At 44.4% G+C, this 14691-nt stretch overlaps 1 non-coding gene across 1 annotated transcript; it reads right to left on the minus strand.

The window, feature by feature from the left end:
* Positions 1-9143: 9143 nt before the first annotated feature.
* trnag-ccc lies at positions 9144-9215 on the minus strand. The gene has a single exon. It is a non-coding gene; the product is annotated as a tRNA-Gly (tRNA).
* Positions 9216-14691: the final 5476 nt, after the last annotated feature.

Genomic DNA, 14691 nt, shown 5'->3' on the forward strand with positions numbered 1-14691 from the left:
AATGAGCCATTCATTTCACTGTGGAGCTGGCATTCTGTCCAGACAAGAGAATGGACCACAAAGGAAACAAAATACAATGAGTTACAGTTGAGAACCACACCCAAACAGACTGCTGTTTGTGAGACTCCGAGGCGAGATGTTGAAAACTTCTAAATTTCTTTTTTGTTAGAGAACAGGCAAATAAATTACCGGTATCAACTTCAAGCCCCATCTCTCCAAATGGCCTGGTTCTTTCTGAAATTTCAGCTCTTTGAGGCATAATTCTGCTAATAATAGTATAATTCTTGCCTTTTCACACGGTTGAGATGTCTCAAAGCATTCAACAAGATATACTTTTAAGTGTAGGGACTGTGCAGTTCTAGGTGAGCACTCTTGAGTGCTCCAAGTCATTTTCTGTGTGAAGGGTGTTATGTAAATGCAAGTTGTTGAACGCGGCAGCCAAATGTGTGCACAGTAATGATCCACAAACAGCCATGAAGTGAATAATCAATTTTTATCTGGATTATTGTCGGCCAAGACAATGGGAGAAACTCCCTTCTCTTTTCAGATAATGCCATGGAATCTTTAATGTCCACCTGAACATGTTAATAATTTGACAGGCAGTGGTAAGAGTATAGAGTTTATTGCATAAGATGAAACAAGGTTTAACAATCTGTAATCAAATTATACTACATATAACACAATAACAATACAATCTATGTGAGCAAAACATTTACCACACAGCATGCACACAGGGGTTGCTCAGTACTCTAGACAAACAACACACCTCAAAATACACAACAGAGATCAACCCCTGAAAAACCCTCAGGGGCAATTGATTCTGTGACACAAAGCGCAGAAATCAGCCCCTGGAAATCCCTCAGGGACAACGGATTCTGTAACACAAAACTTCGGAAGACAGACATTCCCCAGTACCGCCTTTCAACGAGCACTGATGCGGAGTTCAGCCTCTGGAATCACCCTTCAGATATGACTGATCCTCACAGTACCTTGCAGCCCTTAACACTGAATACTCAAAAGTCACAGAGAGTGGCCGTATCTTCATCAGGATATACAGCGTACACCAGCACCTCTCTCGTGCTGCCTAGCCTATCTACTGAGTCTCAGACCTGGCACTCGTTTCCGTAACCAACACTTAACAGGGACTGGCATCCGGTAAACCCTCAGACCCGGCAGTACGTACCTGGATCTCACTTTGTACCCCAGACATACGGCACCCAAGATTATACTTTAACGAACTTTTGCATGGAGATCAGCCTCTGGAATTACCTCTCAGATGCAACTGACTCTCACAATATCAACAATAAACTGGGACTGGGGTCCGGTAAACCCTCAGACCCAATGAGTCATACACAACAACAGTAGTACTAGAACATAAGAAATATGAGCAGGAGTAGGCCACTCAGCCCCTCAACCCTGCCCCACCATTTAATAAGATCATGGCTGATCTCCTAATCTGATTCCATTTACCCGCCCTTTCCCCATATCCCTTAATCTCTTTAGTTTTTAAAAATCTATCGGTCTCAGTTTTGAATTTGTTACTGACGATACAGGGAGGACAACACGTATCCAGTCATTGTTTCGTACTCCAGACAAAACAGTAGACCTGGGATCACACCTTGACATACACTGGAGAGATCACAGAACTATCACAGAATCACAGAGAGTGGCGCCTGGAAACCCAACAGGAACAATCAGCTGTTAGCCCAGAACCTCTCTCGTACTGCCGACCACTTCTCCTCTTTCACTTTTAATGGTCACTTTCTTACTGCAGGTAAATTCCCTCACCCCTGTACATATACATAGATACAGTAGAATTAATACCAATTCCACTGACCCTCTACACAACCTCAACTATTTAAAAGTTACATCTTTCCTTTATGTGTTTCTAACTCCATCTCCCCTGGTCACACAGATAGCCCCCACTCTTCGCCGACTGCTTTGCACAGAGAGAGATGTGGACAACTTCTGGACAGCCTTTCACAGCCTTGAGATAGGCAGGTGACTGAGGCTGAAGCCTTTTCTTTCTGTGGTCCATCGTTCTTATATCTATGCTCAAGGACCCGATTGCTCATTATCTCAGAGGAGTGAACATCTTCCCAGGAAAATATGAAATGTAATCAGGAGCTAACCTCAGCCCGTCCAGCAAAGCTACTTTTAACCATTTAACTATCAAACCTTCTGGGACATTCAGTTGCTGTTTGAAATATACCAAGGCACTCTGAGGTGATAATCGGTATATTTCAACAAACAGTCAGACAAGACTTCGACTTAATGCCTTATCCGAAGGACGGCACCTCTGATAATGTTGCACCCTCCCAGCACTGCACTGGAACATCAGTGTAGACTATGAGTTGGTCAATATCCAGCCTTAGTATCATATTCTTGGAATGAAATGAATTTAGAACATTAATATGAGAAGGAAAATTTATGCAGTCAATTTACAAAAGACAGATAGCTTCACCTCTCCGTGGGATAAGAATCTTATTTAAGTATTAAGGCTGAGAAAGATATAGGAGTGATGGCATTTTAAATTCCTTTCACACAGAATGGCAACTCCAACAATATTTAGTGCATAAAATTAGCATCAGTGTTGAAGAACCACAAAATGTGTCTCGCCTAATTCCCCAAATTGCGGATTGGGTTCAGCTTGCTGACAGGTGTCTTGGACAGTCATTGTACAACAATGTCAGCGAAGGATTGGAGCCAAACACTTGAACAACCAGCTGGTATTGTCGAACAACCAGTGTCTTGATACAACAGCGCCTCCAATATCCCCGACTAATACCACAAGGGTTTTTCACCAAGACTTTCACAGGATAGAAAGTGTTAAAGATTATACTAACAATATAATAATAATCCTTGCATTTGGTATAGCGCCTTAACACGTCAAAGAGATATCTCAAAGCGCTTCACAGAATATACCGTCATGTGTATTTTGTGGGGGAAACATGGTAGCCAATTGTGCACAGCAGTGTCCCACAAACAGCTGTGAATTGAATGAAGGAGGGAATATTTCTCCTGGAATGCGATCCGCCAATTGACTAACCAGCGGGTTCCTACTTACTGTTAGGTTAACAGTAAGCGTGTGGAGTAAGGAAACTTGCCTAAGATTTTGCCCCGCCTGGGACTTGAATCCAGGTCCTCTCGCTTGCGAGGTGAGCACGCTGACCACTACGCTACAGGACTCCGCTATTACTGGAGCACCGAAGAGAGTGGGTTTGTTCCGCATACTGAAGATGCCTCAGAGGTGGAAGTGTTAACTTTGTGATGTGGCTGGCACGCAAATCAAGATCTCTTTGTTAGGAATTAGTTGCATCACGGGATTTCTATTATCATAAGTGGCTCCTGACCAGACAGCAAACTGGTTTGTGATGATCTGCCAAGACCTGACCCACTTTGAAAGCCCTGACAACAGCCTCCAAACACATGGACACTATCTCGTTGTTCTGACGGAGCCACTGTTCGGGTCTTTAAACAAGATTCTTTGTAGGTTGCTACAGAGGAAGCTTTTGTTCTCTCTGCCATTATTCCACATGCCTTCGGGAATCATTAACCATTCAAGGTCACAACTGACGGGGCAGTGCTGGAGAGTCTCACCACATCACAGTGCTTTGTCAGGGAAAGGCTATCAGTAAATATATCACCAGCGCTTGTCACTGAACGTAAAGCAGTGCCTGTGTGCTCCGTGTGGGAATTTACTAGGCCTGCAGTTTAATGAATTCTCTGACTATCATTAATTAGTAGGCTAGGAGGGGGAACAGTTCAGCTACTGTGGTTGTGTGTATTGCTGTGCCAGGCTGCTAGGAAGTATATTGTTGTGAAGCTTGGCTCAGAAAAAGTACCAGTCTCTTGTGATTAATCCTCAAATGTAACCGAATGGCTGCCTGAGGGAATACTGGTGGAAAATGGGGTCGAGAGAGGCTTTGGAGGTGTCAACTCTCTCACTAGCCTGTAGGTGAAATTGTTGAGATAAAGTGTGTTGTGTTCAGGAAGGGGCGGGAGGAGAGAACTGATTCAACTCTGACTTGAGAGTATTATGTATGGCCACAGGAAGTTAGCACATTGTCTTAAGTGTCACACAGGGAGAAGATGACACAACTCGACACTGAATTGTTCATCTCACAGAGAGAGATTTTCTTTGGGGGTCAGCCGGGTGTCTGCTTCATGCGGAAACCCTGGATCCGCATGCTCAAGAGTATGCAAACTAAACCGGGAAATGGTTGTGGAAAGTGGAAACATTCCCAACAGTTCCTCGGTAAAAGTGCTCTTAGATTAGGATTCAGGCACAATATCTCTTCTTATCCATCGCCAACTATAATAATAATAATAATCCTTGCATTTGATATAGCGCTTTTCACGTCGGGCGGACATCCCAAAGCGCTTCACAGAACACACTGTGAAGTGAATTGACTGTATATTTGTCGGCGAACGCGGCAGCCAATTGTGCACAGCAATGTCCCACAAACAGTCGTAGATTGAAAATGACCAATTTATTATTGTTTTTGGAGGGATTATTATTAGGCTCTGTGTGGAGTAAGGAAACTTGCCCAAGGTTTCACCCTCTGCCTGGAATTGAACTCAGGTCTCTCACTTGCAAAGCGAGTGCTCTAACCACTGAGCTACAGGACTCCTATCTCCTCCTCCCTCTTTCTCAGGCTCCCCTCGAACTCCAAATGAACGGAGATCACGGGTTGGTTTCCTAGTGTCCAAAACCATCAAGACGCATTCAGCTGCCTCCACTTCCTCTGTGCCTTCTCTACCCCCCCGGCCACTCCCTGTGGTTCTACCCCAAGTGAAGCGCGCTATATAAATGCACGTTGTTGTGGTGGTATCTCTGACCAGCTTCATGCCCTTCCACGTGGAGCAGACAAGCCTTTGACTATTTTGTGAAATTCTCTTCCAAAATCCTTCCACTTCGGGCCCTTAACACAATAAAAATCCTTGTATTTGTTGTCATGTCATTGAGCCGTCTCAAAGCGCTTCTTCTACCAAAATCTCTCTTACGTTCCACTCTCTTTGACTGTGCCTTCAGCCACCTCCACCCCCTCTCGAGTTCAGGCTCCCACTCCATTGTTGTAAACACTCTGTAAACCTCTCACGCCTTTGAGATGTTCTCCCTGTGTGAAAGGCGCTATACAAGTGCAAATTGGTTATGTTATTGCTGCAGTTCGCTTTGAGTAACCCTTTTAAAACGTAGTTAACACTTTCCTACCTTGTACGTTGATCTGATTTCAGTAGACCTTACAATACTTAAATCATTACAATTAACCCTTTGCACAAAGTAAAATTCTTTCTCCTGTAAATAGTCAGGATAAGAATGCTCAAGCTGGCAATGGAAGATTTAGCAATTTAGCAATGGCAATTTTCTTTTCTTTAACCTGCCAAAGACAACAGTTTATTTCCACACATTTGCCTGGAGGTTGGTGAGCAAATTGACACTTCTAAGAGCCTTGCTGGAACATCTGCCATCAATGTACCCTCTCAGTCAGCCATCAGGTCTGGCAGTGCTTAATGGAGCAGAGCAAAGAAAACTACTCGGCATTTAACCCATCAGTTCCCGACCTGGGTAGTGATTTAATCCCTTAAAAAAATAATAGTAATTTGGTCACTCAATCCACAACTGTTTGTGGGACGCTGCTGTGTGCAATTGGCTGCTGCATTACATTCACCTAATTTACAGTCAATTTCCTTTACAGTATATCCTGTGAAGCGCTTTGAGACGTCTCAAAGACGTGATATGGCGCTACATCAAACGCAAGGATTATTTTTATTTATTTTTTAGTATAATATCATTCCATTCCTTTGCACTGAAATAGAAACACAGCAAAGTAATAATATTTTGAAAGTAATAACTTTCAACAGGGAATTGGATATTTACTTGAAAAGAAAAAAATTGCATGGCTTTCGGGAAAAAGCGGGGGAGTGTGACTAATTGGATAGCTCTGTCAAAGAACTAGCACAGGCACGATAGGCTGAATGGCCTCCCTCAGTGCTGTAGGATTCTATGATTTAAAGCTAGGCACTGGTTTTATTTTACAATATCATTTTGACAATGAATAACAGTTGGGAGACTGATTGGAACTTTGTTCTTGTATTCACTAAGCTCTTTATTTCCCAAAGTTACGTGCCTTGTCTTTGGGCTGTTAGTATCAATATATTCTTTATTCTATTTATAACGTTCTGAAAAGTTCACATTCAACTTAACTCCAAGATTAATAAGTTTAAAACTTTTCAGTATTGCCTTCCCTTAATCTTCTAAGGGGGTATCTTTATGGCCAGATAACAGTGGAACAAATTTGGACTTTAGTAGTCATAATAATAATAATGATAATCCTTGCATTGATATAGCGCCTTATCACGTCTTTGAGACATCTCAAAGCGCTTCACAGAATATACCGTAAAGTGAATTGACACTATATTTTTGTGGGCGAAACATGGTAGCCAATTGCGCACAGCAGTCAGTGTTTTACAAACCGTCGTGGATTGAGTGACCAAATTATTCATTTTTATTTGAAGGGATTATTACCCACGGAAAAGCAATCCACCAATCCACTAACAACTGGGTTCCTGCTCACAGCTCGGTAACCAGAGGCGTGTGGAGTAAGGAAACTTGTCTAACGTTTCGCCCTGCCCGGGAATCGAACCCAGATCTTCTCGCTTGCGAGGCGAGTGTTCTAACCACTACAGAAACACCAATACTGTCACACTGAATAGTATTTCATGCAACCAGTAAGTTCGAGGAACGGCTCAGCTCAGCTAAATCAAACCACTGAACTAGCTGGACAAATCCCATGTTGAAGTGAAATCCGGACTCGATCCCTAATTAAAACCACAGCCTCAGCTAATGCGAGAGTGCTTGCTGTTCAAGCCTATCCATTAACTGGGCTGCTGTGCCCCCAAGGGAATTTGAATCATTAAGCAGCATGTCAAGCGTGAAGCAACAGAAAAGTGATATCACCCAGAAGACAGAGTGTTGGTGATAGAAACCTCAAAGCTCTTAACTACAGGCTTCTTCTTCATTTCTGTTTTCCTTTCCGCCACCCGAGTTAAAATAGTTTCACAGACATTATGAAATAGGGTAATAATAATCCTTGCATTTGACGTAGTGCCTTTTGTGTCAGGAGGATGTCTCAAGTTGCTTCAGTGTAACGTGTAGAGACTGTGTATAGGCTAACAAGGCAGCCAATTTTTGTGCACGGCAATGTCCCACAAATAACTGTGAATGACCACTTTTGTCTTGGGAGATTGTTGACAAGAGCACCAAGAGAAACTCCCTTCTCTTTTTGAATACTGCTATGAGAGCTTTGTCCATTTGGACAGGCAGACAATGCTTAACAAGTTTCGCTCACAAAATATAGTCAATTCACTTTGCAGTATATTCTGTGAAGCGCTTTGAGACGTCTCAACAACGTGATAAGGCGCTATATTGAATGCGAGGATTAGTATTATTATTATCCGAAGAACTCTGCCAGTACTGTGTTGGAGTATTACCATAGACTGTGTGAGTTCAGAGTAATAGACCTCTTTAACGTGGGTCACTCTCATGTAAAGTATCTGGGCTTTATGACACACCAGCGTATTTGTAGCCAAAGACCAGCATTACCCATTATCGGTGCCATTGAGAAGGGGTTCTCTTGGTCCCCTGGCCATCAGTCCCCTCCACACAAGATTGGTCACTCGCTTCACGGTTGTTTGTGGGACACTGTTGTGCACAAAATTATAATACTTCTTTTATTTGATACAGTGCCTTATCACATCTCCGAGACGTCTCAAAGCTCTTCACATAATATACTGTAAAATGAATTGACTGTATATTTTGTGGGAGAAATGCAGCAGTCAATTGTGCACAGCAGCGTCCCACAAACAGTCGTGGATTGAGTGACCAAATTATTATTATGTTTAATTTATTTTAAATTAGCTACTGTTCATCCCCACAGTCACTACACTTTACTATGAAGCAACTACCCCCTGTGCCTGGTGCTTTGAAAAGTACACCTTTCTATCTTGTTGCAGCCACATTGCACGCACTGAGCTGCGTGTACACCACAGTACTGCGCTGTTCCCTCCTCGTTCCATTATCCCTGTTCCGTGGCTAAGCTAAGAGACCTTACAAGTTTCCCAGATTCAGAATGAGATTAACACTTCATTTTATTTACAACTCTCTCTCAGCCGAGCCGAACAATAATAATATTAATAATCCTTGCATTTGATAAGGCGCCTTATCACGTCTTCGAGACGTCTCAAAGCTCTTCACGGAATATACTGTAAAGTGAATTGACCCCACGTGGGCGGAACGTGGCAGCCAATTCCGCAGAGCAGTGTCCCACAGAGCGGTGTCTCAGAGCACTTAACAATGGCGGAGCCCGAGGCTGAGCCAGGGGGAGGGGGAAGGTGACCGTAGGCTCGGTCGAAGAGGAAGGTCTTCAGTACGACCTGAAGATGGAGAAGGAGGGGGCGAGGCAAAGGGGTTGAGGGAGGGAGTTCCAAAGGTTCGGGGCGTAGTGACTGAAGGAGGATTCAGGGGAAATGGAGGAGGCCAGACCCTGTAGAGCAGAGGTAGCGGGTAATGCTGTGGGGAGAGAGGAGATTACTCATCATGACTTGTGATCACTGAGGTTAAAGGAAGGAGTGATTACTGTCAAATTGCAGTTTGCAACAGTTTCTGTAGTTAATCAAGCATCTAAAGTGTTCCCACTCGTGCATCAGCCTATAATAACTTATGATCAAGTCAAAGAATGCCACAAACCCAAGATTTGACAACCATCGTAAAACATCACTAGAATAATTATAAATGAGCAACTGCAACAGTCATTTTGAGCGACACGGTTTGGCAAATAAACAGAGTAAGACGTCAAAATAACAGTTGACAGTTGTTTATTTGTCACTTTAAGTATCATTTTATAATAACAATAAGCCTTGATTCTTATATAGCGCCTTTTCACTTTTTTGAGATATCTCCAAGCGCTTCACAGAATATACTGTAAAGTGAATTGATTGTATATTTGTGTGCGAAACGCGGCAGACAATTGCGCACAGCAGCGTCCCACCAACAGACGTGGATTGAAATGACCAACTTATTATATTTTTTTTCTTGAGGGATTATTATCAGGCGTGTGGTGTAAGGAAACTTGCCCAAGGTTTCGCCCAGCCGGGAATTGAACCCAGGTCTCTCGCTTGGGAGCCGAGTGCTCTAACCACTGAGCTACAGGACTTCAACCACCCAATAATACGCCCTTCGGAAAAAGTGACAGTGATATGACTGATTGAAAACAGGATTATTGCACTTCAGGATAAGGCCTACCCCCAGCGCGGAATCTATCTGGCGCTGACTGAGCAAAGTCATTCTGCTGTGCTCAGCAAAACCCCAACTGCTGCGTGAGGGGAATCTGCTGGTGTCCTGGAGCTCAATCAAAGATATTCTGGAGTGAGGGAGGAAGTGGGGTTAGTGGTCACGTCCTCCCGGGGGCCGAAGTTGTGACAAAAAGGTGCTTGTTTTGGATCTGACTCATGTGTGAACCAGAAACATGATGTAAGGCATCTCTCAGCATCCTGGGGAGGATATTGCCAACACTCTTCAAAAAGGATAAGTGATGTTATACAAAGTTGATCATTGTTCTTAAAGAGACAGTACTTATTCTCAGCGAGGTTCTGGACATAACTCGGGCATTTTCCACCCAAGCCGCAGGATTCTCGATGTACTACAATTGATTTACGAGCGGCTAACATTGTGAACCCAGGCACTTGTGCATCTCATCGTAGTCCTGCAGCATAATGGTTAGCTTGCTCGCCTCGCAAGCGAAAGGACCTGGGTTAGATTCCCGGGCAGGGTGAAACCTTGGGCAAGTTTCCTTACTTCACACGCCGCCGGTTACCGAGTAGTAAACAGGAACCCGGTTGTTAGTCAATTGGAGGATTGCTTTTCCGGGGATAATAATCTCTTAAAAAAAACTAATTTGGTCACTCAATCCACGACTGTTTGTGGGACGCTGCTGTGCGCCAATTAGCTGCTGCGTTCCGCTCATGTAATTTTCAGTCAATTGTCTTTACAGTATATTCTGTGAGACGTCTAGAAGACACAATAAGGTGCTATAGCAAATGCAAAGATTATTATATTATTATTTTTATATTATAGATATGTTATGTCCTTCAATCCAGTCACTATCTCCTCTGTTACACCACTGACTTCTCTGCTACCTCACCCCCCGACCCCCCACCCACAGACATTTCATCATCATTTCTTTATAATAATCATTACATTTGAAGAAGTGCCTTATCTCATCTAAACGTCTCAAAGTGCTTCACAACAACAACAACAACAACAAGATTCCATTTATAAAGCGCCTTTCACGTCAGGAGGACGTCCCAAGGCGCTGCACAGTTGGGTCATGACCCGAGCAGGGGGGAAATAGTCAGGGTGAGGGGAGGGAAGGGAGGGAGCGAGGAGGGGGAAATGGTCAGGGTAAGGGGAGGGAAGGGAGGGAGCGAGGAGGGGAAGAGAGTCGAGAGGGGAGCTGAAGGCTCGGTCAAAGAGAAAGGTTTTGAGACCGGCCTTGAAGGAGGAAAGGGAGGAGGGCTGAGAGGCTGAAGGCCCGGCCACCGATGGTAGGGCGGTTGGGGCGGGGGACGTGGAGCAGACTGGAGCCAGAGGAACGGAGGGTACGGGCAGGTAGGTAGGGGGATAGTAGGTTGGAGAGGTAGGAGGGAGCAAGGCCGTGAATGGCCTTGTAGGTGAGGATGAGGATCTTGAAATCAATCCTCTGGGGGATGGGGAGCCAGTGGAGGCGAGCGAGGGTGGGAGTGATGTGGTCGCGGTGTCTGGTGCGGGACAGTACACGAGCTGCAGAGTTCTGAATGACCTGCAGTGTGGAGGGAGGTGGCGGGAAGGCCGGCGAGGAGAGAGTTCCCATAGTCCAGCCTTGAGGTGACAAAGGCGTGAACCAGGGTTTCAGCAGCGTGAGGGGTGAGGTAATGCCGTAGTCTGGCGATGTTCCGGAGGTGATGGAAGGCGGTGCCAGTTGTAGTGCGGATGTGAGGGAGAAAGGACAGCTCAGGGTCGAACAAAACGCCGAGGTTCCTGACCGGCTTTGAGAGGTGGAGAGTGCAGCCTTGGATGCTGATGGTGTCAGAATTTTTCAGTAAATTTTTCTGGATCTGTATTTGTAGGCAATTGTTCTGCAAGTGCCTATGCACTGTGTCTGTATCACATTATTGAGACGTCTCAAAGCCCTTCACAGAATATATTTTAAAGTGAATTGACTGTATTTTGTGGGTGAAACACAGCAGCCAATTGCACACAGCAGTGTCCCACAAACAGTCGTGGATTCAATGACCAATTTTTTTTTTGGAAGGATTATTAACCTCGGAAGCGATCTGTGAATCAACCAACAACCGGGTTCCTACTCACTAAGGCGTGTGGAGTAAGGAGACTTGCCTAAGGTTCGCCACACCCGGGAATCGAACCCGCTTGTGAGGCGACTGCACTATCAACAACGCTACAGGAATTTATGCACAGCCTTTGCGTCATTGCCTGCATCGTCTCTTTTATATCTCGATTAGTGTGCGTGTAGGTGCAATGTGTGCGCGGGTCTGTGTCTGTGTGCTGGGTCATATGCAAACAAGTTCTGGAGCTGGGAGTTTTCAGACCGACAGTGAAATGTATAAAATAGGGGTTAAAACATACAGTGAAAATTGGTAATAAGAATGAGGAAATGCATCACAGCTCAGAGAGCAGTTAAAGGAGGACATTCATCTTCCAGGGAAGATGTGCTGATCAGAGGATGGATTTTCAGAATAAACTTAAATGCAGCTAAAACAATTTTAAAGTGACATTGAGTGGTCGGAAGCCGGAAGAACCGGCTGTTCCTTTGGGATCAGAGCCGGAAGCCCAGCGGTTGGAGCTAATATGTAATTCCTGTATATATCATCCCTATATTACCTAATAAAGCTAATCCCAGTGGAGCTGTGAGCTGCTGGATCACCCTCACAGTTGGGACACACACAGAACTGGGCAACTGCTCTTGCTGTTTTGGGAAGAAACGTCTTAGTCTTGAAACACTGCCATGTGTTACTGGGCATTCGGCCACACCTTAAATAATAATAATACCTTTGTAATACAGGTTTATGTATTTACATGAAATCAAACCGTTGCCTCCCTGAGTAGCCCACACAGTGCACGCAACAAACACCGCAGTTGCTTCCAACTCTAGCCTCACTGTTCTCCTTATACTTTTAGTTTCTAAACATTTTCACATTATCTTTGGAGCATCTCATACAATGGATTGTCATACATTGGAATGAGATGCTCCAAAGTTAATGTATCAGGGAGGGCTCAGTTTCAACAGCACGCGCACACAACATGTGGTCGGGAACAATCCATTCTCCTGGAAACTAAATGAATTGGCTGAGGTAAGCAGGAATCTGTGTGGGTCTGGGACTATGTTTTTTATCGTATGGATTACCAAGTCCCTACATTGTGGAAAAGTCACCACTTTAAATCTATTTTGGGGACATTCAGTTCACAACTGCTCAGCTTGTGAATAGGACTGGACTGAGAGGAAATGCAGCATATTCCAACAGGAAGTCAAAGGTTGATGATCATCATACTCCTTACCACAAGCTGGTGAGAAGCACATTCTCCATTTATATGATTCCATTATATTGTTGCGCTGGTCACACCCAGTTGGATCCTGGCCACATTGAATCGCAGCTCAGATCTTTCGGAGTACATTTAAGGTATAGTGTCAAACTGTTGGTGTTTCATGTTATCACGTTATCCTCTAAACATTCTCAATTTTGTGTCTGGCGTAAATCCTAAAGATGGAATCAGAAACCAACTCTCAGCCAATCCGTAAAACATAGCCCAAAGAAGGATGAAGCTGTAATTTAAATCCTTTCATGTCACACTTTGGGAAAGGGCTGCTGGCAGTGAAAATGAGCATCGTCTCAATAGATACATAAACTTTCTGCAGACATAGAGGAGAAAATAATCGAATAGGAGAGAAGATTTGGAGGGATGGAGGATCACGTGGAAGATGAGCATGGACTAGTTGGTCCAAATGTTTTTTTTTCCATGCTGAAATATTCTATGTAAGTGTGGGAATGGGCAGATTCTCATACCCCACTAATAACAAATTCAAGACGTATAAACTTAAATAGAAACAGTTACTGAATAACAATTAGTTTCCTCTTAACTTTTTTAAACAACAAAAATATTATATTTGTATAGAGCCTTTCACGTCAGGAGGACGTCCTAAGGTGCTGGACAGTCAGAGTTTCGGACTGAGCTGGGGATCGGGATCAGGGAGGGTGGAGGGTAGGGCCGAAGGAGTGTGATCAAAGGCATGGTCCAAGAGGAGGGTCTTGAGATGAGTTTTGAAGGAGGGGGCGAGTTCCAGAGGGTGGGAGCAGAGTGGCTAAATGTTCGCCCGCCAATGGTGGGGCGGGCATGATGGGGGACGTAAAGCAGGCCGGAGCCCACTGAGTGGATGCCATGGAGGGGTTTGAAGGTGAGGACCAGGATCTTGAACTGTATCCTCTGTGTGATGGGAAGCCGGTGGAGTTGGGTGAGGATGGGGCTGACAGGGTCACGGAGCCTGGTGCAGGAGAGGACAAGGGCTGCAGAGTTCTGGATGATTTCCCGTGGAGGAAGGAGTTGGGGAGGCCATCAAGTAGGGAGTTTGCATAGTTGAGCTTGGATGTTATAAATCCATGTATGAGGGTTTTGGTGGCCTGCGGTGTGAGACAGTGGCGGAGCCGGGCGATGTTGCAGAGGTGAGGGAAGGGAGAGTGTGTCATGGTCCGAATGTGGGGTAGAAAGCATAGTTGAGGGTCAAACAAGATGCCAAGGTTCTGGACTGGCTCAGTAATGTGGAGTGTGCAACCATGGAGGGTGATGCTGTCAGCGCCTGAGGTGAGGAAGCGCTGATGGGAACCAATCAGGAGAGCCTCGGTCTTGTTGACATTCAACTGTAGAAAGTTGGCTTTCATCCAGGACTTGATGTCTGACAGACAGGGTAAAGTTAAGTAGCTGAGGCATGCTTGTTGGAGAAGGTCAGTAACCCCAATCTTTCCTCCGCCCCTCAAACCCCTAAAATTCTCCGTTACTGAACCCCTCCCCCAAGATTTCCTGGTTCTTAGTCCTCAGTATGTAAATGCACAGTTAAAAGAAAGTTGTTTCAGATGATTAAAGAGATATTTTCCGACAAACAATCATGGATCAAGTGCTGCCCAGATAATAATTTGGTTATTCAAATCACAGCTGGTTGCGGGACAATGTTGTGCGCAATTGGCTGCCGCGTTTCGCCCACAAAATATACATTCAATCCATTTTACAGTATATTCTCTGAAGTATTTTGAGACATCTCAACAACGTGATAAGGTGCTCCTATCAAATATAATGATTAATATTATATTTCAGTTTGACGTTCTGCAGACTAAAGTGGTAAAAATGTTAATTGTTTCACTATTTCACCACTTCTCCGCTGTTATTATCTATAGACCTTTCATCTTCTCCATATGTACGATCCATTCAAACCCATGTTATAGTCTGTTTGCCTTCAGTTCGGACTCATTCACTTTAGGATCACTGTTCTGAGTGTAATGAAGGAAAGCCAGAGACTGACAATGATGTCAGCCACTGATTGTGGCTTCCCCCAGAATTAAAGAGGAATATGACTTGCAGAATTATAG

Source organism: Callorhinchus milii, unplaced genomic scaffold, assembly GCF_018977255.1.
Source record: "Callorhinchus milii isolate IMCB2004 unplaced genomic scaffold, IMCB_Cmil_1.0 Scaffold14, whole genome shotgun sequence".
Taxonomy (NCBI): Eukaryota; Metazoa; Chordata; class Chondrichthyes; order Chimaeriformes; family Callorhinchidae; genus Callorhinchus; species Callorhinchus milii.